This window comes from Sus scrofa, chromosome 6 (assembly GCF_054392235.1).
Source record: "Sus scrofa isolate SSC_HxYL_T2T_F1_AM1 chromosome 6, Sscrofa_HxYL_maternal_Yorkshire_Landrace_v2.0, whole genome shotgun sequence".
Taxonomy (NCBI): Eukaryota; Metazoa; Chordata; class Mammalia; order Artiodactyla; family Suidae; genus Sus; species Sus scrofa.
The window spans coordinates 152,500,546-152,523,363 of NC_139388.1; the positions used below are offsets into that span (position 1 = coordinate 152,500,546).

The following is a 22,818-nucleotide window of genomic DNA, read 5'->3' on the forward strand; positions in this document are numbered from 1 at the left end:
TGCAGCGGGGTCCTGACCTGGGCCTGGAAGCCCATGGAGGAGGCAGAATATTCCTGTTTGGCTTCTTCTTTGGTTCCCAGCCTGTCCTTCTGCTCACAGGCTGCCGGCTTGTCTAAGCCCTCAGAGTGGGGCCAAGGCAGCGGGGATTAGGGGCAATGGCACCATTTCATAAGGCAAGAGCAGCTGTGGTCATCTACTGATTCCCCCGGCTGCTAGCTGTCCTGAAGTGTCATGGGTTTTCTGGACAGCATGCCAGTGAGACCTCAGCGGGCGCTCGCCCCAGTGTACACAATGCTTGTCCTCTGGCAGCTGTTGAAGAGCTGATTTCAGGCCTGGGCTTTCAAACGCACCCTACGCAGTCCCTCTCTGTTGGGATCCTTTCCCTCTACTGGGCAATCTTCTTGAGTATGATCTGCTTTGAGAAGACTCCAGATCAGCTCCTTCTCCTGGAATCTACATCTTGCCTTCCAGGAAGACATGAACCTTTGTCCTGCTGTTTGTGGAGCTGCAGCTTGCTCTCAATACATTCTTCTCTCCAGTCTGCTGCCCTTAGCTGTTTGCCTTCAAATGATCAGATTAAGGCTCAGGTCCTCATGCTCCCCAAACTTCTGACATGACCTTAGAATGCCCCTCACTTGGCTTGAGATGAAGGACAGCAACTGCTTTGTTCCTCAACTCCTTTTCTGCCAACCAGAGGACCAGTGAGAGGGGAATGCATTGTACATTGACTCTTCTTTCCAAAAGAAATCCCCTCGTCTGGCCTCCAGCACATCCACTCCTGCCTCGAGGGCAGTCTCCCAGCACTCCCTGCCTAAATAGTCTGGCACATGCTCTAGGGCACTGGAGTCACTGTGAGCTTCTTGGCACCTCGGGTGCTCAGAGTGAGACAGCGAAGTGTCATTGTGACATCCTCTTACATAATTAACCTCCTTCCTCTTCTAATCGATCATAGCTTCCCTCTGTTGGCTTTTGTCACTTTCAACCTCCTGTTCCAGTTATTGACGTGCATATCAAATTCCCACTTCCAGACTACAGGTTTCTGGAGAAGAGGGGTCAAGTCTGGTTTACCATTGTGTCTCCTACAAAGCCTAGTAGGGTGCTGGTACAGAATTGGGGCTTAATACACATCAAGGGAATGAACAGGCCAATCATTAGAGCTGCCCTCTGCCGGATCCCTCAGGGCAGGGATCAACTTGACTTTTTGTGAAATACCCTACGACTTCTTGGTTCTGTAGCCCAGGTTTGAAACTCAGTCATTTGCTATTCACTCAAAAATATTTTTGGAGGATTTATTACATGCTCAGCACTGAGTAAGTGATTGGAAACAGACATAGTCTCTACCCTTTTGGAGTTTAGAATGAAACTGGTGTGAGTTTGACATTGAGAGATGAGTGAGCTTTGGCTAAGTGGATAAGAAGAAGAAGAGCCAATCCCTGCAGGGAAATAGCTGCCAAGTACTCTTGACTCGGAGGTGAGAATGTATGGATGTATCTAGAGAGAGAGAGGGGAGAGGAGCTAAGCTGAAACAGAGCAGCCTGGAATAAGCACCTCGTCCAGGCTGGCTTGAAGATACTTGCGGAGTGTACTTGCGGAGGGTGAAGTGATTCTAAAGAGCAGAAACAGACAGGCTTGGGCAGACAGGAACAAGTGTCTCTGAGGGCGGCCCTGGAATCTGGTTGACTTCAGCCTGGGAAATCCTATTCCTTACAAATGTGATTTCTAACATCCTCTACATCTTCTGTAAACCTGCTCATCCCAGGCAATGAAAATAAGCTCTGAGGTGTCTTTCTGAAGTTTGTGATGCTGCCTCTTTCAAATGATAAATAGCCTTGTCAATTTTCTAAGACATTTAAATGTTCTTGCTGCATGATGTCACTGAAAGAGGGTCTTGTGCTCTCCTCTCAACTTTAAACACACACACACACACACACGCACGCACACATGCTCACCCATACTTGCCCCAACAAACTAACACCATTTGGCTACTCTGAAGTCAGGTGCTTACTTTCCTTTCATTAAACTGATTGACAAAGAATTTGAAAAGTGACCTTAGGAAAAGAGTACGGGTTATCCCAAAAGAACCTTTTACAAAACCATTCTAAATGTGCCCGAGGGAAGAAAGAGTTCTGCAAAACAGGCTGAGTTGGGCTCATTTTCTTACCACGAGAATATCATGTCCAATCATCTCAGCAGCAAAACTCAAAGCCACATGAAGGACCAAGTGTGTGTGGTCTGGAATATTAACAATGCCTTTTAATTTGAAGGCACGTCTGCCCGTAGGGCATTGGGCACTTAAATAGGGAAAAATAGCTAAAAACAAAAGAAGATCAAGTAAAATGACAAGCCGATCATCATGTATGGACTAGAAGCAGAGAGCTGCCATGACTCCTAATAACATGTGAATAAGCCAGGCTTGTGGATTGTTGTGTAACAGATAAAAGGTATTAAAGATATAGAAGGAACAAGTCTTCATAGTGCCATGGTTTATTGGTATAAAATGATTCTAAGATACCCACTAATGAATGCCGTGTAACTTGCAAACCACAGGACACTCAAGAGGACCCACACATTGACCCTTAGCCCTCAAGGTGCACTCCTTTGGGGCTAGGTTGACCTTTCCTGTGGCAAGAGAAATCCTTCCAACATGTTGTGGTCCTGGCAAGCATGAGTAGTCAATGTTGCCTCATAGCTGCGGGCAATGCCACAGGTGAGGGTCACGGACAGGGCTAGAATAAGCTTCTACAGGGAAGCTGGAAAGGATGGATAGGGAAGTAGAAGCAAGAGGTCACTAGTAGCTGAGTGTAGGGGGTTTGGAATGGGAACTTATTATTAGGGGCAGGGAGTGGGGTTCTCCCAAAACAGTGCAGGATCCAAGTCTAACAGCCAGAAAGAGAATGGATTTTTAGACAAAAACAGCAGCTACCAAAGGCCTAGGCACAGAGTCCAATGGAGACAGCAAGTCATAAAGGTTGCAGATCAAAGGTGGCAAGTGAAGACCTGAGGACTAGAGTCCAGGAACGGGGCTGGGCTGGAGCTGTCCTGGGAGACTGAGCGGGGAAGCAGCCAAGGACTCTGATGGCTCACAGTGGTCCGGCAAAAACCTCTGTGGCAAGGAACATTTCTTTCAGATGCTGTGACACAGCTATCCAAGCTGACAGATGAAAAAGCAACACCAGGTGGCTCTAAAAGAGACACTTCTCTTGGATTTGCTGTGTTTTTCCTACCTCCAGAGGAAGAAAGTTTAACAATAAAGCAATGCTTATCTTCGAACAATGTTTTGAGTCTGTTTCATGGAACACATCTTATTAGACGCTCAACAAAGTGGTCAATTACATTTGAAAAAATGCTACACATTGTGTCTTCTTTACGATTTATAATGTACATTACTATATTAAAGGTTCTGAAAAGTCCTGCAGCAAAGACTCCTATTTAACACTGTTAACCTTGTTTAATGCAATGTTCTCCATATTGATTGACTACGGAACATTTTTCTAATGTAACACTGCCTAATTTCCCCAGGTACTCTTGTTCTGAGCAAAGCACTTTGAGAAATGCTTTTCTAGAACTTTTGTTACATTTGTCCTGTGGACTCAATTATAAAGACAAATCTACCTTGACTCAATGCCAAGGAGATCATAGAAAGTATTTGCTTTCACAGTATAAATGAATTAACACCAGGTGTGGACACAATATTATCCAGAGAAAGCTTCATCATTTATTTATTTTAAATATCTATTTCCAAAAAGGACCTGAAATGGTGTGTGTGCTATGTGTTGTCATTTGAGCCTGGAGAGAAATGGCCAGGAGAATTATTCAGTTGTAATGACTTCTGTTTTTTGTTTGTTTGTTTGTTCTTGGCCACTGTGGAAGTTCCCAGACCAGGGATCGAACAGTACAACTGTGGCAACACCAGATCCTTAACTCACTGCACCACAGGGAACTCCTTTTTTTTGACTTCTGTTTTTAAAGTAGGAATGACATGAGCATTCATGATAAAGCAGGCATCGAATACCAGCTTTAAGGATAAGCTGGGTTATTCTTCTAGTCTGGCCATTAGAAGTAGGGTAATGTAGCAACACAGTGGCTGCTCATACAAACATAGAATTTCTGATGGCAGATCTATCAAATTCAGCATCTGAAAATGGAAATCATACTTTTGGTTTCCAGCCAACTCTGTGTTGCAAACAACTGGTGCAGAGCTTGACTGTTGTGAGAGGGGTTAGGTATGGAACAAGCAGTTCTTAAAGCCTTTTAGAGATGACATTGACCTCAACATACAATGTTTAAGTAGATCAAGTGAGTCAGTATGGGCTCTTGGCTAGACATTGGGTGGCTTGGCATGTATTAGACTCTTCTACAGCTTTTCAATAATAGCATTCTCTGCTTGAAGCAAATAACTCAGGCCAATGCAAAAGACCACATGCTCCCTCCATCTTCTGCCTCTGCAGAGAAGCTCCAGCTGGTGAATGAAGAAAAGGACAGCATGGATTTTACCTGACCTACCCCTTCCTCAAGATCAGGGTCCTGGCCTTTGCATGGAAGACAAAGGGACTTTGTGTGGATGTGCCTTTTCCGTGGCTCTGAAGGCAAGAGAGCTAACGAGCTTGCTCAGTTGACCTGAAGATTGAGCTTCTGTGCTGGGTTAGAACAACATGTGGCTATTTTCAACTCCCTTTCTGGAGCTTTGTACTTATAACTACATTTAGCTAGAAGTGGATTTTTTCTTTTTTTCTTTTTTCTTTTTTTGTAATGCTGCTACGGTTGTAAAGGAGACACTCTGTAGCATAAAAGTGAGGGAAAAGGGGGATTAAGAGACATGGAGGGGAGAGAAGTTCTAACATATATCTAATTGGCGTTTCAGGAGGATATAATAAAGAGAATGTGGAAGAAGTTATCATTCAGGAGAGAATGGCCAAAAGTTCCTAAAACTCAACAAAAATAAAACTGATCCTCAGATTTGGAGAGTCCAAAAAATCCCAGGCAAAGTTCAATAAAGAGAAATTCTCATGTAGATGTCAATCATAGTGAAACTGCCAAGTATCCAGGCAAGGAGAAGACTCGCAAAGCACCGAGAAAGCCAAGACTTTCTACAAGGTACTGCACATATTCCAATGGAGTAATTTTTGTACAATCATAAAAATTGGAAGACAATGAATAGTATCTTTAAAATGCCGAGTGAGAATAGTGTGTCAACCAGCAATGAGATAGTGGTGAAATGATGGTTCAAAAGTGGGGGCGAAGAATAACATAACCAGGCTAGAAGAAAACAGGTTAACAGGATTTAGCACCAACAGATTCTGTTTAAGGATAATTCTCAAGGATAAGCTTCAGGTAGAAGTAATACCAAATGGAAAGTCTCTTATGCAGAAAGGAATAACCAGCAGGGATTTTTGCAAATAGGTAGGTAAGTCTGAACAAATATTGACTGTAGAAAATAATAATATCTATTTTGTCCAATTAAAAAAATACAAACCAAATACCGAACATAGCGTAAAATTTGAAAATTCTGATTAGATGTGAAGCCCTAGTGATTTTGTTTTGGGGAAGAAATAGAAAGATATTGATTAACACTGGATTTTTTTTTAAAGTATTCATGTTAAAACATCTGGCGTAATTACTAAAAGAATAGATGTGGAGTGGAGTTCCCATTCACGGTTTAGCAGTTAGCGAGCCCAAGTACCATCCATGAGGATTCGGGTTTGATCCCTGGCCTCACTCAGTAGGTTAAGGATCTGGTGTTGCTGTGGCGGTGGTGTAGGCCAGTGGCTGCAGATGCGATTCGACCCCTAGCCTGGGAACCTCCATATGCCGCAGGAGCGGCCTTAGAAAAGACAAAAAAAAAGAGAATAGATGTGGAAAATGTAACCTTAAAACTCATAGAAGACAAAAGAAGAAGGGGGGGGAATAAGCTAACAAGAGGTTCACCTCAGTATAAGAGGCAGTTACATTTTTGAAAAATATATTTCAGGAGTTCCTGTCGTGGCTCAGTGGTTAACGAATCCGACTAGGAACCATGGGGTTGTGGGTTCGATCCCTGGCCTTGCTCAGTGGGTTAAGGATCCAGCATTGCCGTGAGCTGTGGTATAGGTTGCAGATGTGGCTCAGATTCCACGGTGCTGGGGCTCTGGCGTAGGCCAGCGGCTACAGCTCCGATTAGCCTGGGAACCTCCATATGCTGCAGGAGCAGCCCTAGAAAAGGCAAAAAGACAAAAAAAAAAAAAAAAAAAAAAAGAAAGAAAAATATATTTCAAATGAAGCCCAAAGCATGAGAAATTCTCTGCTGTTATTTCTTCCAGAACTCCTCAGATTCCTACCTTTATCTTCCTATATGTGTCAGTGGCCTCTGAAAGAGGAGATGACTCAGAGGCAGGATGCTGGAGGAAACAGGATTCTGGTGCAAAGGAGCAGGAATGAAAAGGACCAAGGACCAAGTCGGAGGGAGGGAGGCTGACTGAGAGGTCAGCCACATGCTGTGATCTAAGAACACATAGGTGTGATCTGCAGTTCAAAGACATGGGACAAAGAGGTTTCTTAATAATGAAACTGCCTGAGGAAGTGTTTCAAGGGGAACTGGGATCGCTGGCAGTGAACGAATCAAGTCAATGCCAAAAATAGCTGCCTTGGCCAATGAACAAAATAAGCCCTACGGGAATCCGAGTGTGCAGGGAGGTGACATGGGACAGACAGGTTTCCCTTTTATGTTTCCACTTAACACTTCTTTGTGACAAAGGGCCCATTCTGTGCACAACCCCACACCGAGCACCGCACCCCATGGCCATCTGACACAGCCGCTGCTCTACTGGAGCGAGAAGATGCATGTACAGAAAAGGCAGAAGACGGGATAGTGAAGAAAGGGGTGTTTATAGAACAGGAAGTGGAGCTGGAAGGTGGCTGGGATAGACACGAGTTTTAAGTGTGAGTTGAGGGTGACATGGATCAGCTGCAAGTGTGTAAAGCTGACTATTGATGTTAGCATGTTAATGGACTTTTTTTTTTTTTTTTTTTTTTTTTTGTCTTTTCTAGGGCCGCTCCTGTGGCATATGGAGGTTCCTAAGCTAGGGGTCCAATTGGAGCTGTAGCCGCCCGGCCTATGGCAGAGCCACAGCAACGTGGGATCCCAGCCGTGTCTGCGACCTACACAGCTCACGGCAACGTTGGATCCTTAACCCACTGAGCAAGGCCAGGGATCGAACCCGCAACCTGGACTTTTTTTTTAGTTGTGTTTTAGCAAGTATGATGTAAAAGATTGTAAAGATGCTTGAAATACACACACACACTAAAAAGACAGAGTTCTTTGTAGAACTTCTTACTCCTGCAACAACACGAGAATGGATATTCATCAATCTTTTTGGCCTCCTTGTTTCTGAACCTCCTTCCCCTGCTTGGGAATTTCTCACATTATAAGGCGTGGCCCCTGTGGCCCAGAGACATGAAGAGAGCAGTCATTTTTTTCCAGCTTTCATTGAGGCTGGGGCCTTAGTCACACGGCACAGGCTCTGCCAAGCAGATTATTCAACTGAAAGCTGGTGATGGGAAGTGATGTCTGCCCAGAATTCATTCAGGTGGCAGCACTGGTCATGGTGCAGTGGGAGTGGCCATGGCAGTGAGGACAGGGCTCAGGGGTGGTAACTGGGCAGTGAGGCTCTGGAGGGAGTCATGATGACTGGTGGAAGTGGTCATGCAACAGGGGCAGCTTTCTAGAGGTAGCAGGGCAGGGGTTCTAGAGGCTCTAGCGCTTAGGGTCTAGCGATGCTGGCAGTCTCAGCTATGGCATTGGGTGTCCAGAGGTAGCGGCAGGTTGCATTGTGAGTTTGGGCATTGTGGCTGGCATTGTAACCTCTGGTTTTCTGGAAGACACTATAAGCTGCTATTCAATAGCCCTTTCTGCATAAATTAGCCTAAGTAAGTTTTTGTCGCTTACAAGTAACAATCCCATAATAGAGCAAGGTTTGTGTTTAAAAAAATGGAAAAGAATAAAAGCAGAATGTATGTATGCATGTGTGTATACATTTTGCTGTACAACAGAAATTGGCATAACATGGCTAGTCAACTGTACTGCAATTTAAAAAATTAGGGAGTTCCCGTCATGGCTCAGTGGTAATGAACCTGACTAGGATTCATAAGGACACAGGTTTGATCCCTGGTCTCACTAAGTGGGTTAAGGACCCAGCATTGCTGTGAGCTGTGGTGTAGGTCACAGTTGTGGCTCGGAACTGGCGTTCTGTGGCTGTGGTGTAGGCAGCTGTAGCTCCGATTCTAGCCCTAGTCTGGGAACTTCCATATGCCATGGGTGGGGCCCAAAAAGACCAAAAAAAAAAAAAAAGGTAATAAATAATATTTTAAAAATAATAAAATTTTTTTAAATGTGGGTGTAATTCCACAAGATACCACTCCTGTGTACCAAGCCAATAATACCTCAAAGTTAGATTTTTACTCATTCAATGAATATTTTTTGGCCGCTACTTTATACTGGCTATTGTGACAGATACTTTGGATACAGTGACCAACAGCTGCCAGGCTTCGCCACAGCCAGAGCCATGCCAGATCCGAGCCACATCTGCGACCTATGCTGCGGCTTGCAGCAATGCCAGATCCTTAACCCACTGAGGGAGGCCAGGGATTGAACTCACATCTTCATGGAAACTAGTTGGATACTTAACCTACTGAGCCACAACAGGAACTCCAGATCTGGAATAAATCCAGAGGCAAATGGTGTAAGATTTAGTACATAAATTTAATACCATAAATAAAGAAGTTAGATTCTTAAAGATAATAATAATTATTTCTAAGATAAAGTAGATGTATAGGAGGGAGTATAGAATAAACAGGAGATAGACATTGGAAACTGTCTCAGAGAAGGGAGCCTATGCTCCTATCCTGCTCTGGGCCAGTGGAAACACTACAGGTATTTGAGACTAATTCAAAACACAGGGGTGGTTTGAAAGAGTCGGGCCTTGAGCTAAGCACTAGAGCAGGAGTGGCTGAGTGAAGCAACTCTCCAGATGGGTCTAAAGGCAGTTTCACAGGCACACAGTGTGAAACAGGGGGTCAGTTCTGTGCTGGTGAAAGGGGTATGGATCTAAAAGAGGCCAGTAGACGCAAAGGAGCCTTGAGACTGGGATGAGAAGTATTAGGATCTGTCAGCTGGAGGCCATCGTTAAGACAAAGGTAATCTTAACAGATACAGGTGGACCTAAAGGCCAAGGACCAAAAAATGATGGGGGAGAGATGTACCTTATCAGGTACCAGCACAAGACAGAGGATGGCTATGGACCAGATGCCTCCCCGCATCAGAGTATCCAAACAAATGTAATGCCTCCCCAATGGGCAGAAAAATAAAAGAGATAAAACAGAAGAACAGCACTGAATTTGACTGAGAAAAAAAATTTGGATTCAGAATCATATATTACACTGAGATATATAAAATAAAGGACACCTTGATATTAATAGTTATTATTCTTACGGATACATATAGCTCTAGGACAATAGTATGAGGAGGCATTGGTTATGAGAAAGAGAAGGTTAAGTTTATTTCAGAATCTAGCACAGACTCGAAAAACTATAACCACTTATTCTAAGGACGTGTCTTGATGAAGGTGATTTCAACTCTATATAGTTCTTCTTTCATGGAAACAATTAAATGACTCAGCAATAGGTTTTTTTGATGGAACAAGAATATGCTATATGTTGAGTAGTCCTTTGAGAAACTGATTTGGTTGGATTAAACCATTATATGTTAGAATATATAACATGGCCTGTCTGGAAGGACCCATACTGAAAATATAGATGCAATATCCTTGAAAGGCCTTGGTAGCCCTGAAGTCACATTTCAAGTTTTTTTCCACATGGATATCTGGGTACAAAACAATGTAGGAAATTTTCCTGTGAGTTTCTCCTTTATTGATTCCTAGAACACAACAGCCCAGAAACACAGAACTATCCTGGGGAGTCTAGAAATAAAAATCTCCTCAAAGCATTGGAAAATTCCAGTGTGACAGAAACTAAGAACTAAAAGGGGAGGGGAGAATGTATACATTGTGATGAGTTGTTAAGTTTGGAGTCAAGTTATGCAAAACACATTCAGCAAGTTGTTGATTTGTAACCAATACTAGAAATAAACTCCATATTAATGCACTAAGGTGCAGGGCTCAGATTTCTCTACTGGATTCCCTGGCTTGGCTAATCATCTGTACAACTTTCTATGGTAACTCTGTTTGGGGGAAATTGTGTGTGTGTGTGTGTGTGTGTGTGTGTGTGTGTGTGTGTGTGTGGTTTGGTAAGCTAATGAGATGAAGACCTCAGACATTGATTCCTAATGGTGTGAATTGCTTTCCTCCTAGGAAGCTTCTAAGAGACAGGCCCCAAACACAACACCCCCTGCAATTCCTGGTATTCATGTGCTTATAGAGTCCCTTCTTGCACTGAATGGGCTGACTTTGTAGCTAACAGGCTAGCACAGGAATAAGAGACTTCAAAAGCAAGGCCATAGCAGACACTGCACTTGTTTCCTGCTCTCCTGGAGCCCTTGCACACTCTGAGGGAAGTGAGTAGTCATGTCATGAGGCCTCTCAAGAAGCCCTACAAAGGGCTCCTACCAACAGCCACGTGGGGGACTCATCTGAAAGCAGATCCTCTAGCCCCAGTTAAGCCTTCAGAATATTTCAATCCTGACCAACAGCTTGATATAACCTCATGAACGTTCCTCATGAACCACCAGTGAAGCCATTTCCCAAAGGCCTGACCCACAGAAATGATGTGATTGCTATATGTTTGTTGTTTGCTTCAAATTGCCAAGTTTTGGAGTAATTTATGGCACAGTAATAGATAAAGAGTACAGTGTTTGTACTGTCTTATTTTTTACCGTTAGTAAAAGTGTGAGACATACATAAGCTTTGTTCTTTTGGCACTTTGGGGCAACAGAGGAATTACAGTCATTTACAGTGTGGGGCGAAGTGGGCTTGTGAGAGAATGACAAAAGCAGTAATGGGAATATCAGGAGTAGTTAATAGCAGGAAAGAAGGCTGTAGTACTTAGTGACAGGGGAATCATGAACCCCTTGCAAATGTTTTCTGTCAGTCTCCCAAGGCAATAGAAATAAAACCAAAAATAAACAAATGGGACCGAAGTAAACTTACAAACTTTTGCACAGCAAAGGAAACAGCTAAAAAAATGAAAAGACAATCTACAGAATGGGAGAAAATAGTTTCAAGCGTCACAACCAACAAGGGCTAAATCTCAAAATATACAAACAACTCAACAGAAACAACAACAACAACAAATGAACAACCCAGTTGAAAAATAGGCAGAAGACCTAAATAGACATTTTTCCCAAGAAGACACGTGGATGGCCAACAGGCACGTGGAAAAATGCTCAACATCACTAATTATTAGAGAAATACAAATCAAAACTCCAAGGAGGTACCACCTCACCCTGGTCAGAATAGCTATCACTAATAAATCTATGAGTAACAAATGCTGGAGAAGGTGTAGAGAAAAGAGAACCCTCCTACACTGTTGGTGGGAATGTGAACTGGTAAAACCACTATGGAAAACAGTATGGACATTCCTCAGAAAACTAAATATAGAACTTCCATGTGATCCAGCAACCCCACTCCTGGGCATATATCCAGACAAAACTACAATTCAAAAAGATACATACACCGCAGTGTTCATAGTAGCACTATTCATAATATCCAAGACATGGAAACAACCTAAACGTCCATTGACAGATGAATGGAATAAAAAGATGTGCACATACCCAATTGAATACTACTCAGACATAAAAAAGAACAAAAAACTGGGAGTTCCCATCACAGCTCAGTGGAAATGAATCTGACTAGGAACCATGAGGTTGTGGGTTTGATCCCTGGCCTCACTCAGTGGGTTAAGGATCTGGCATTGCCATGAGCTGCTGTGTAGGTCGCAGACGTGGCTTGGATCTGGCGTGGCTGGGGCTGTGGCTGGTGGCTGCAGCTCCGATTCGACCCCTACCTGGGAACCTCCATATGCCCCAGGTACAGCCTTAAAAAGACAAAAAAAAAAAAAAAAGAAAAAAAAAAAAAAAGAAAAGAAAAAGAAAAAGAAAACCCAAAAGAACAAAAATGCCATTTGCAGCAACATGATGGAACTAGAGATTATCATGCTAAGCAAAGTAAAAGCCAGAAAAATGTGGTACATATATACAATGGAATACTACTCAGCCATAAAAAAGAACAAAATAATGCTGTTTGCAGTAACATGGATGGATCTAGACAGTATTATACTAAGTAACTCAAAAAGACAAAGATAAGTAGCATATGATATCACTTAGATGTGGAATCTAAAATATGGCACAGACGAACATATTTACAGAACACAAACAGACTCACAGACATGGAGAACAGACCTGTGGTTGCCAAGTGGGGAGGGAAGGGACTGTAATGGCCTGGGAGTTTGGGGTTAGTAGACACAAACTGTTACATTTAGAACGGATAAGCAATGAGGTCTTATTGTACAGTATGGGGACCTATATCTAATCACTTGTGGTAGAATATGATAGAAGAGAATAGGAGAAAAAGAATGTATACATATGTATATGTGTGTGTGTGTGTGTGTGTGTGTGTGTGTGTGTGTGTGTATATTTATGACTGGGCCACTTTGCTGTATAGCAGTAATTGACAGAGCATTGTAAATCAAGTATAATAAAAAACTTAAAAATTGACTGCGGGAGTTCCTATCGTGGCGCAGCAGAAATGAATCTGGCTAGGAACCATGAGGTTTCGGGTTTGATCCCTGGCCTTGCTCAGTGGCTTAAGGATCCAGCATTGCCGTGAGCTGTAGTGTAGGTTGCAGACGTGGCTTGGATCCCACCTTGCTGTGGCTGTGGTATAGGCCTGAGGCTACAGCTCAGATTGGACCCCTAGCCTGGGAACCTCAGTATGCCACCAGTGTGGTCCTAAAAAGACAAATAATAAATAATAAAAATCGACTGTATTTTTACTTTATCCCAAGTAAAAAAGGTGTTCTATTGATTTTCCTGATATTCAATAGAAAGTGATAAGGACTTTTGTTGACAAGTTACTTTTCTTTCTTTCTTTTTTTTTTGTCTTTTGTCCTTGTCTTTTGACCCCAAGCTAGGGGTCAAATAGGAGCTGTTGCTGCCGGCCTACAGCAGAGCCACAGCAATGCCAGATTCAAGCCACGTCTGCGACCTACACCACAGCTCATGGCAATGCCGGATCTTTAACCCACTGAGTGAGACCAGGGATCGAACCCACAACCTCAGGGTTCCTAGTCGGATTCATTTCCGTTGCGCCATGACGGGAACTCCAAGTTACTTTTCTATTGATCTTCCCATTACTCATCTGACATGTAACCCTTGAGTCTCAATATCTGAATAGACTTCAACATTTTGAGAAATGTTTTATATAACTGCTGAAGTCATAAAATAAGGCTGATAAAATGGTAATGAGGGTTCACAAAACATACCTGTTATAACCATTTCAGATGTAAATAAGCCTGAAATAAATTCGCTGTACTTTAGTCCCCTTTCTCTTTTTTCCATAGCTCTCTGAGTCTCTGTTTTCGAATGCCGATAATCACAGACTATTTTTTTGTGTCGAGACATAATACACTTAGCTGTTCCTCTTGGTGTAGTGGCTTATAACAAGCTTGTTAAAAGTGTTTTTGACAGCTTCCAACATGAAGCCAACATGAAGCTGAGATGGATCAAAACAGATACAGTGTTTGAAGAGAGGAAAGAATGCCACATAAAAGATAATTTTGATTCTTCTACAATTAAGTGGTGATACAGGTTGGGTTAAACACATATTATCCATTAGCCAGTTAAAAATGAGTCTGAAACTGATCTGATCTCTTGTTCTGCAAAATCATTCAGAACTATTAGTTGAAAACATAAGAAATGTAAAGGTGGTATTGGTCAAGGAATAATTAATTTTGGGTCAGTACATAAGCTCACCTATGCTTGAGTTAGTTGAGCTGTGTGAAATTTGTTCTTCTCTCATAAAATCTGTTGGTATTCTCATAGAAATGGACTTTTAATCAGGTTACATTTTTGTCTGAACAGGCACAGTCCAGTGTGAATTCCCCACCCTCACCTTTTTTCTTCTGATGATAAAGATTTGGTGGCGGTCTGGGTTTATGTTCCTGCAAAAGAATTATGAGCAGCATGATCTTGGACAAGCTACTTATCTTTTTAGAGTGTTGGTGTCCTCTCTTGTTAGATGGGATGTAGTGAGAAATCGAAGTGAAATATATGTAATAAAAATGCTAGACACAGTTTGTGATGTATGATTACTAATGCTACTGCGTTTATTTCTACCGTATTTAGAAGATATAGGGCACAATTAGCATTTGACAAAGCTGGGCTCTACACACACACACACACATATACATATATATTTTTTAAATTTTTATTTATCTATTTTTTTATTACCCAATGAGCCTCTACATATATAAATAAGACAGGGACCTGGCTTCAGTGAGTACCATCTAAAAGGTGAGAGAACAGAGATGACTGACAGGTGAGAGAACAGGTGACTGTCAACTAAAAATGCAAACTTGTCTATTTGAATCAATGGCCTTCTATCTTTGACTAAAAAGTTTGCCTAAAGTAATAAGGATTCTCTTTTTGATGAATAATTTTTTGTGTGTGTCTTTTTTTGTCTTTTCTAGGGCCTCACCTGTGGCATATGGTTCCCAGGCTAGGGGTCTAATTGGAGCTGTAGCCACTGGCCTACGCCAGAGCCACAGCAATGCCAGACCCGAGCTTGTCTGCAACCTACACCATAGATCACAGCAACGTGGATCCTTAACCCACTGAGCAAGGCCAGGGATCGAACCCAAAACTTCATGGTTCCTAGTCGGATTCGTTAACCACTGAGCCATGTCAGGAACTCTGATGAATAATTTACATAAGATAAAAGATTACTCGAGGTGACAGAATGGTAATAGAAGATCAACACAAAGAACCATTACGGCAGGCCTAGTGTGTGGTAGAAAAAGCCAAATTATTGACATCAACTGAGTGAATCTTGGTTTCAATCTTTGCTGAGTACATTTGTGAGACTTTGGGCAATTGATATTCTCTTCGGATCTCAGTTTTCTAAAAATAAAAAGCCCTCAAGTTTTTATTGATGTTTACCATGTATCAAGCATAGTGATAAGTGTTTTTCATACACTTAAAAAAATCCTCGCAGTTGCTCTATTTGGAAAGTACTATTATTTTCTTTATTTTACAGTTGAGAAAACTGAGGCTCAGAAAGGTTATGAAACCTGCCGAAGACCACACAGCCAGTAAATGCTTCCACTGCTATTTTCATGGAAGCAGTATGACTCTAGAATCGGTGCTCCTAGTTCAAATAATAGTAGCTTAAAAATGTCTTCCCCTCTAAATTCTATGTTTCTGAATAAGATTAAAATGCAATCGGCTCAAGGATATTAAAAGCAAAACAATTTGGAAAAATTTGTTGACTAAATTGGGCCAATAACAGCTGGATTTAAACAGCAGAATGTTCAAATCAGAGATCTGCCACCTGGTTTCTGTCCTTTCTAAACTCTAAACCACATTACTGTGGGGGGGGGGGGGAATCTCAGCACGGGGAACTTTGCCTTCAGGTACTCGAAACAATGACATGTGGTAATTAGGCTCATCTGAATTCTCCTAGGTACTAAATTACTCCCATAGGAAAAATTTACTTTGTTTTTAACATTATAGAATTCCTAATTCCCTGGCACAAAAATTTACCGACTGAGACCCAGGTGGCTTTCCAGTCACATCTTGTTATTTTGCTTACTGTCGATAGGATGTCTTTCTAGGCAGTATTTCAATAACAAAGAAGTATTATTGATATGGTCCTTATTTTCAAAAGAGGAAACTAAAGCTCAGGGAAGCTGAGTAGCAAAGATGACTAAAGACAGCCCCTCCCCAAGGAAATTTACATTTCATGAGAATAATTGAGTTGTCACTAGACGTCCAGTCAAGATAACTGCCTTATCTCACCCCTTCTACCATGACCCCTCACCACTGCTGGCTGCATCCAGTGGTTGTATCTGTGACATCCCATCAGACAGCTGTTCCATAAACATGAAAGGAGTGTGTAGGTGATGCCAACTCCCACTGTGTGTCTACACACAAAACAACAACAGCAGCAAAAAGGACACTTAGGTGAGTAAGTGGGGAAAGAGAGTTAAGAATTTAAGGAGGAAAAAAAATAATTCAAACTATTCAGCTGCCCGTAGACCAAAGAGAAGAGGCAGTGGGTTAAACTATTTTCAACTGGTTCTTCTGGAATTTTTATAGAAAACTAAAGCCTCATGAAAACAAAATGAGTTTATTGCACTTTTTTTTTTTTTTTTTTTTTTTTTTTTGCGTCTATCAGACTTCCTTTAGGCTCTAGGCACATGCTAATGATTGGGATAAAACTGATTTTGAACGGAGTTCCTGCTAAACAAATGAATGGTGGAGACTGGAAATTTACAGGAAAGACAGCCAACTCTTCAGCAAAACCACACAGCCATACACAAAGCCACAATGGTAAAAATTGCATGCATCTGGGAGAAAGGTATAAACTAACATGTTATAGCGAAATCAAGGGGGCTGGAGAAAGGGAGGGGGCGGTCAGAGATGAAAAGAACTCAAAGGACGGAGGCAGAACCCTAAAAGAAACCAGAGAAAAAATAAAAGCAAATTCTAAACAGCTCCCCTTACAAATGACTTTCATATGCATGGTAAGAAGTGAACTGAAAGAAAACAAATACCAAGAGATATAATAGACACATTATGTAACGAGGATTACTAAGGAGAGGCTAAAACCAGAAACAGATTCGGAATAATTTGGAGATGGAAAGTTTATACAAGCGATAGACACAACAGGCTCGGGGGAATTATGCCAACACGGGTCAAGGAGGATATTGTGTCTGAAGGGAGAAAGAATGTCACATAATAAATAAGTTGGCAGTGGGACAAAATATATTTGGCTGGAAATAAAAGATAAAAGGAATATAGAACTAATCGGAGGAAATGATTAGAGACCATCTGGGTCAGATAAAAAGGCAGCTCAGAATGTTTATGCAGATAAGGCTGCCCAAGAAAAATAGAGTAGGGTCTGGGATGGCTCTACTAGGATTGCATTACAGCAGAGTGATGTACTGGTTATATTCCTGAAGACGACAATGGATTCGATTAGAGCTCAGTTTTGCATACCATTTGGAAGCCAGAAATGTGGGAAATGGCTAATAGACAAAGATCACGAACAATTTGGGGCAGGCTGTCACCTGACAGATACCTATGCCTTCCTTTGGAATGTTGAGTGCTGTCTGTACAGACTTGGTGATCTCACCCTTTCCGGTCACCCTACTGTCCTGATGACCTGCTATAACTTGGCACTGTCCTTCTGAACCCCCTGCCCCAGTAGTCTGCTCACAGACTTCCTGCTGCGGTTACACCTGCTCCGAACTAAATTCCTGCAGCTGGGTGACCTCATAAAACCATCACTGGCCTATCGCAGGAGCCTCTGGCCATTTGCCTGTTCAGAGGGCTTTGGCCTGGGGGTGGTCGCCAGGCATCCTTGGAGAAGGGAAACAACAACAAAAAAAGAAGGAACATCTGGGACTCTGGCCCACTTGCCCTTGACTCCTCTGACTGCAGCAACAACACCATCAAGGAAATTGTGTTGTTTCTGTGTGCAGTGACAACCCCGTCGACTTCCTGACAACATGGCCAGAGGTTTGAGGCCTTTTAACAGCAGGACTGAGAGATTTTTCACCTCTTCACGTAAGTTTCTCCTCGGGGCTCCAAAGCTGCTTCTCCGACAGCACATATCATGTTGTGTTACAGAGCTGCTTCCACAATAGACTTGAATCCTCCAAGGTCAGAGGCTGAAACTCTCATCTCTCATTTGCCAGAGATTAGCACCCTGTCTAGGAGTTCTGGATGCTCAGTCATCATTTAGAATGAACAGAATGATAAGGAGTGACTCAAAGGCATTAATGTCTAATTGTAAGATTTCAGGCAGTTATGCTGGCAGTAGGGGAGGTGATCTGCCAAAGGGCTGGGTGGGTGGGAGAGGATAAGAAGCGATGGCACGTACCTGGCATCCTTGAGTTTGTTCCTCAGTCTGGAATCCCCTCCTCTTCTCACATGGAGATCAGCCTTAGGGATCCCTTTCTGACCTAAGAATTACAAGTTCAGTTTATAAAGACTGAAAAGCTCAGCGACACCAACATAGATGCTCCTTATGTATTTTTCTCATCACTTCTCCACGAAGGTCAAGTTACTTATAAATCAACTCCCCGGGACCCCTGCAACACCTAATGGTCTTGCCTAGAATTCCGTAGAGTATTTATGTCTTGGAGAAAATGCACGTATTTTTGTAATATCTCAGCCTTGTTAACAGCACGTTTTAGCCAAGTAGCTTCCAAAAGGTTGTATCAGAATTACCAAAGGAGGAGTTCCTGTGGTGGCGCAGTGGTTAACGAATCCGCCTAGGAACCATGAGGTTTGTGGGTTCGGTCCCTGCCCTTGCTCAGTGGGTTAAGGGTCCGGCGTTGCCGTGAGCTGTGGTGTAGGTTGCAGACGCGGCTCGGATCCTGCACTGCTGTGGCTCTGGCGTAGGCCAGCAGCTATAGCTGTGATTTGACTCCTAGCCTGGGAACCTCCATATGCCAGGGGAGCGGCCCAAGAAATGGCAAAAAGGCAAAAAGGCAAAAAAAAAAAAAAAAAAAAAAAAGAATTACCAAAGGAATTTTAAAGATTGAAAAAAAAAAAAGAAAGGAAAAAACCCAGATTCCTGGCTCTAGTCCTGGCCTTACAAAGTCAAACTTCCTGTAAGAGGGTATAAAAGAATCTGCATTTTCAATCCCCTAGTGTTTCCAAAGCATAGCTTGATTCAGGAATTACTGCTTTGACCAAATACATTTCTTAAACAAATAAAAGACCACTTACTTGGTTTAAAAATACCCCTAGTTAATTTCTATACCATTTTTAGAGACACCAAAAAATCACTGATGATGGGTAGAATCAGTTTTAGTTTCCAGCAAGATGTAATAACTTCTGCTCACTGGAACCTTCACCCTTGAAGGAGTAATGAGCCTAATTAGTAACTACAGTTCTTTTAAATGATAATTTTGTCTTTTATGTGGGCAATTACCGAATAAAATTCATTAATATTTAGCTATATCTTCATTCATCCTGTATAATGATAATGACCTATTAGTTCATTTTTCAGTAGTGCCTGTGGGTAGGGAGGACGTGCATAGGGCAGGACGCAGAACAAATTACTCTCAATAGTAATTGTCGATTCTTTATGTTGTCTGCTTAAGGGATCACTGGATGTGACTGGATTGGGACTGAGGAAAGACAGAAATAGAGGAGACGGAGTAGTTGCATCAAGTTTCAGGACATTCAGAAAGGAGAAGAATATGGCCGTCTTTGAGACGGTTCTGACCAAGACTAATTGCCTGCCGTTGAGAGAACATCACTATATTTCATGAGTAAATTATTATGGTATGGAAAGGGGGGCATGAAAAAAAAGATCTAAAAATTTTCAGCTTTAAGGAGCTTTCTGTTTCTTTAGGGAGTTAGTTACGTAGCCATAATTTAAGGTAAAATATGGTTGGTGCTATAGCAAAGGTTAAAACCAAAAGTATTCTAAAAAGGTGAAATTAACTTAGAACCATACAGAAAAAGACTAATGACAATAGACTTGCTCCACCAGATATTAAAACATAGTATGAAATTATAGCCAATCAATATGCATGGTACAGGTGCAAAGATGAGACTGATGGACTGGTAAGACTAAAGCCCAGAAAAAAGACTGCCATATATAAAAATTTAACAGTGGAGGAGAGAAAGTAAATCTGTGGTGAAGGGAAAGGCTATTCACAAATAGTTCTTAAAACATCGCAAAGCAGATCTGGACTAAAATAAATTAGATCATTCTCTCATATCACCACTAACACCAAATTTTTGGTTTTTTTTGTCTTTTTGCTACTTCTTGGGCCGCTCCCGCGGCATATGGAGGTTCCCAGGCTAGGGGTTCAATCGGAGCTGTAGTCTCCGACCTGCCAGAGCCACAGCAATGTGGGATCCGAGCCGCGTCTACAACCTACACCACAGCTCACGGCAACGCCGGATCGTTAACCCACTGAGCAAGTGCAGGGACCGAACCCGCAACCTCATGGTTCCTAGTTGGATTCGTTAACCACTGCGTCACGACAGGAACTCCATACCAAATTTTTAAAAATGCTGTGCTGAGATGGATACTGGTTGTCTTATATAGCTAGACCACCCTTTCTGGAAAGCACTATGTAATATGAAGTAACAGATATTTAAATGTTCATAACATTCTGATTCAGTAATTCCGTGTTTAGACTTACATGCACATATAGTAGACATATATATATAACAACTTTAAGAAAAAAATTTTAGTTAAAATTTAACAAATGTTCACTACATTATTATTTATAATAATAATGAAACTGGAAAAAGAATAGCTAATGAGATTATTAAGTAAATTGTGTTACAAATTATGTTACTTTAATGTAATGGAACAGAACGCATTTGTTTTTTGCTTTTTCTTTTTTGGCTGCACCTGCAGCCTTTGGAAGTTCCCAGGCCAGAGACTGAATCCCAGCTGAAGCTGTGACCTCTGCCACAGCTGTAGCAACACCAGATCCTTAACCCTTTAGGTCAGGCAGGGGATCAAACCAGCACCACCACAGAGACAACTCGGGTTCATTAACCCACTGGACCACAGCAGAAACTCCTAGAATGCATTTGTTAAAATGTACTGGGTAGTTTCTTTATTGGTGTGGGAACTTGCCTTTGATATGTTAGAGAAAAAAAGTAGAATGCTATTCATTTCAATTATATTTAAAACACAGAAAAAGGACAGAAATATATAATCCAAAATGTTATTTTGTTCTTTGGGGATAGTGAAAGTGTGGCTATATGCTCCTGCCCTTTAGTGTATTTTCTATCCAAATTTTCTATAATTGGTACATTTTAGAGCGGATTCTTCGCATGCACAGGGGACATATCCTAAAACAAATGCTAATCCTTAAAATGCTTTCTTAGACTTCAGTTTCTCTTTAGTGCTATCATCAGCACTATTGGTTGGCTTTCTTCTCACAAAGAACCAGAGTTACTATATACTTGATAATGAGAAGATAACAAAAAAGCCACACTGAGCTCTGAATTCTGGGTGATCTGCTAGCAGCCACAGCAGCAAGGAGTAAGCTCTCCCTGCTGCTTTCTAAAAATCCTGCTTCTAAAACACCCAATTAATAATAGTAATAATAATAGCGTTCTTTGATATGGATAATTGATATTCTCTTATTCTCATGTGAAGAGTGAATAAATGCATGCTTGGAAAGTGTTGTTTTGTTTTGATCAATGTTAAGGTTATGTGAGCCAAGTAAGCCCTCCAAATAGATTACAGCTCTAAGTTCCTCCTAAAGCCAAATTTGGGGGCTACCACTTTGCTAGGCTTATTCACTGCGCCATTTGTGTCTCACACCATCTTCACTCAAGATGAAAATGCATCTTGGAGCAAAATTACCAACTCCCAGGTCACAGAACTTGGGTATTTTTCTTGAGTGACTAAGCCGGGAACAATGAACTAGCAAATGCTAAGACTATGTTAAAAAATGGAGGGTAGGGGAAGCCATAGAAGCAAAGAGAAATAAGAGATTAATCTGCTGTGGCATGGAGGAAGTATGGTTTTCATTAAGTATCCACAGGTACCAAAGAGAGTGCTATTTCTCTATAACAGAGAGTAACTATGTCCTCATTCTCCCTTACCTCCTGCTGTACAAATTCCTTGATTTGATGGTAAAACTCTCAGTATTACCAACTCATGGTGTATGTTTTCTATTGCTGTATAAAAAGACATAAATTTAGTAGCTTCAAGCACCATACCTTTATTAATCTCACAGTATCTGTGGGTCAGGAGTCTGGGCATGGCTTAGCTGAGTCCTAAGCCAGCCTGCCTTCAGGTGTTAGCCAGGGCTTGGTTCTCATCGGGAGGTTCAAGTGGTGAAGTATCTACCTCCTTCTTTACTCCGGTTGTTGGAAGAAGTTACTTTTCTTAGGGTTGTAATACTGAGAACCTCAGCTTCCTGCGGGTTATCCCTCTCGGCTTGTAGACGTCACCCCCAGTTTCTCGCCATGTGGCCCTCTCCATAAAGTTTCTTACACCACAGCAGCTTACTTCTTCAATGCCAGCAAGAAAGAAAGAGTGAGTTTACTAGCAAGATGGAGTCTTATAAAAACAACATACTCACAGGTGTGGCATCCCATTGCCTTTGTTATCTTCTGTTGGTTACAAGAAAGTCACAGGTCCTTTCCACACTCAAGGGGCAGATAAAGGCATGGAATACTAGGAGGTAGGGACCGTGCGCGCCACGGTGAAGCTTGTTTTACCTACACGGTAACCTGGTATGCTAGTGTTAACTGTCTCTTGGTTAACTTTTCGGTCAGATTCAGATTCCTTCTATACTCCCAAGGGTTTTACATACGTGGTATTACGGCTTTATATACATGGCGTCCTCTTTCTGCAAATCATATGTTGAAGTCCTACCATCCAATACCTCAAAACGTGCCCTTATTTGGAGTTGGGTTCTTTACAGAGGTAATTGAGTTAAAATGGTCATCAGGGTGGGTCCTAATCCAATGTAAATGGTGTCCTTATAAAAAGTAGATATTTGGAGACAGACAGGCATGCAGGGAGAACACCACGTGAATCTGAATGCAGAGATCAGGGTGATGCTTCTAAAAGCCAAAGGAATGCCAAAGACTGCCAATAAAGCACCAGAGGC

At 41.9% G+C, this 22,818-nt stretch overlaps 1 protein-coding gene across 2 annotated transcripts in view; it reads right to left on the reverse strand.

Moving 5' to 3' along the window:
• Positions 1 to 22,818, reverse strand: part of CACHD1 (cache domain containing 1) — a 404,129-nt gene that overhangs the window by 309,670 nt on the left and 71,641 nt on the right. Inside the window, exon 2 of one of the 2 annotated variants that reach the window (XM_084964829.1) lies at positions 18,090 to 18,171. The exons of the other annotated variant lie outside the window; for it this stretch is intronic. The gene's annotated coding sequence lies outside the window, so the exon portion shown is untranslated. The remainder of the gene's footprint in view (positions 1 to 18,089; positions 18,172 to 22,818) is intronic. 2 annotated transcript variants of the gene reach the window in all.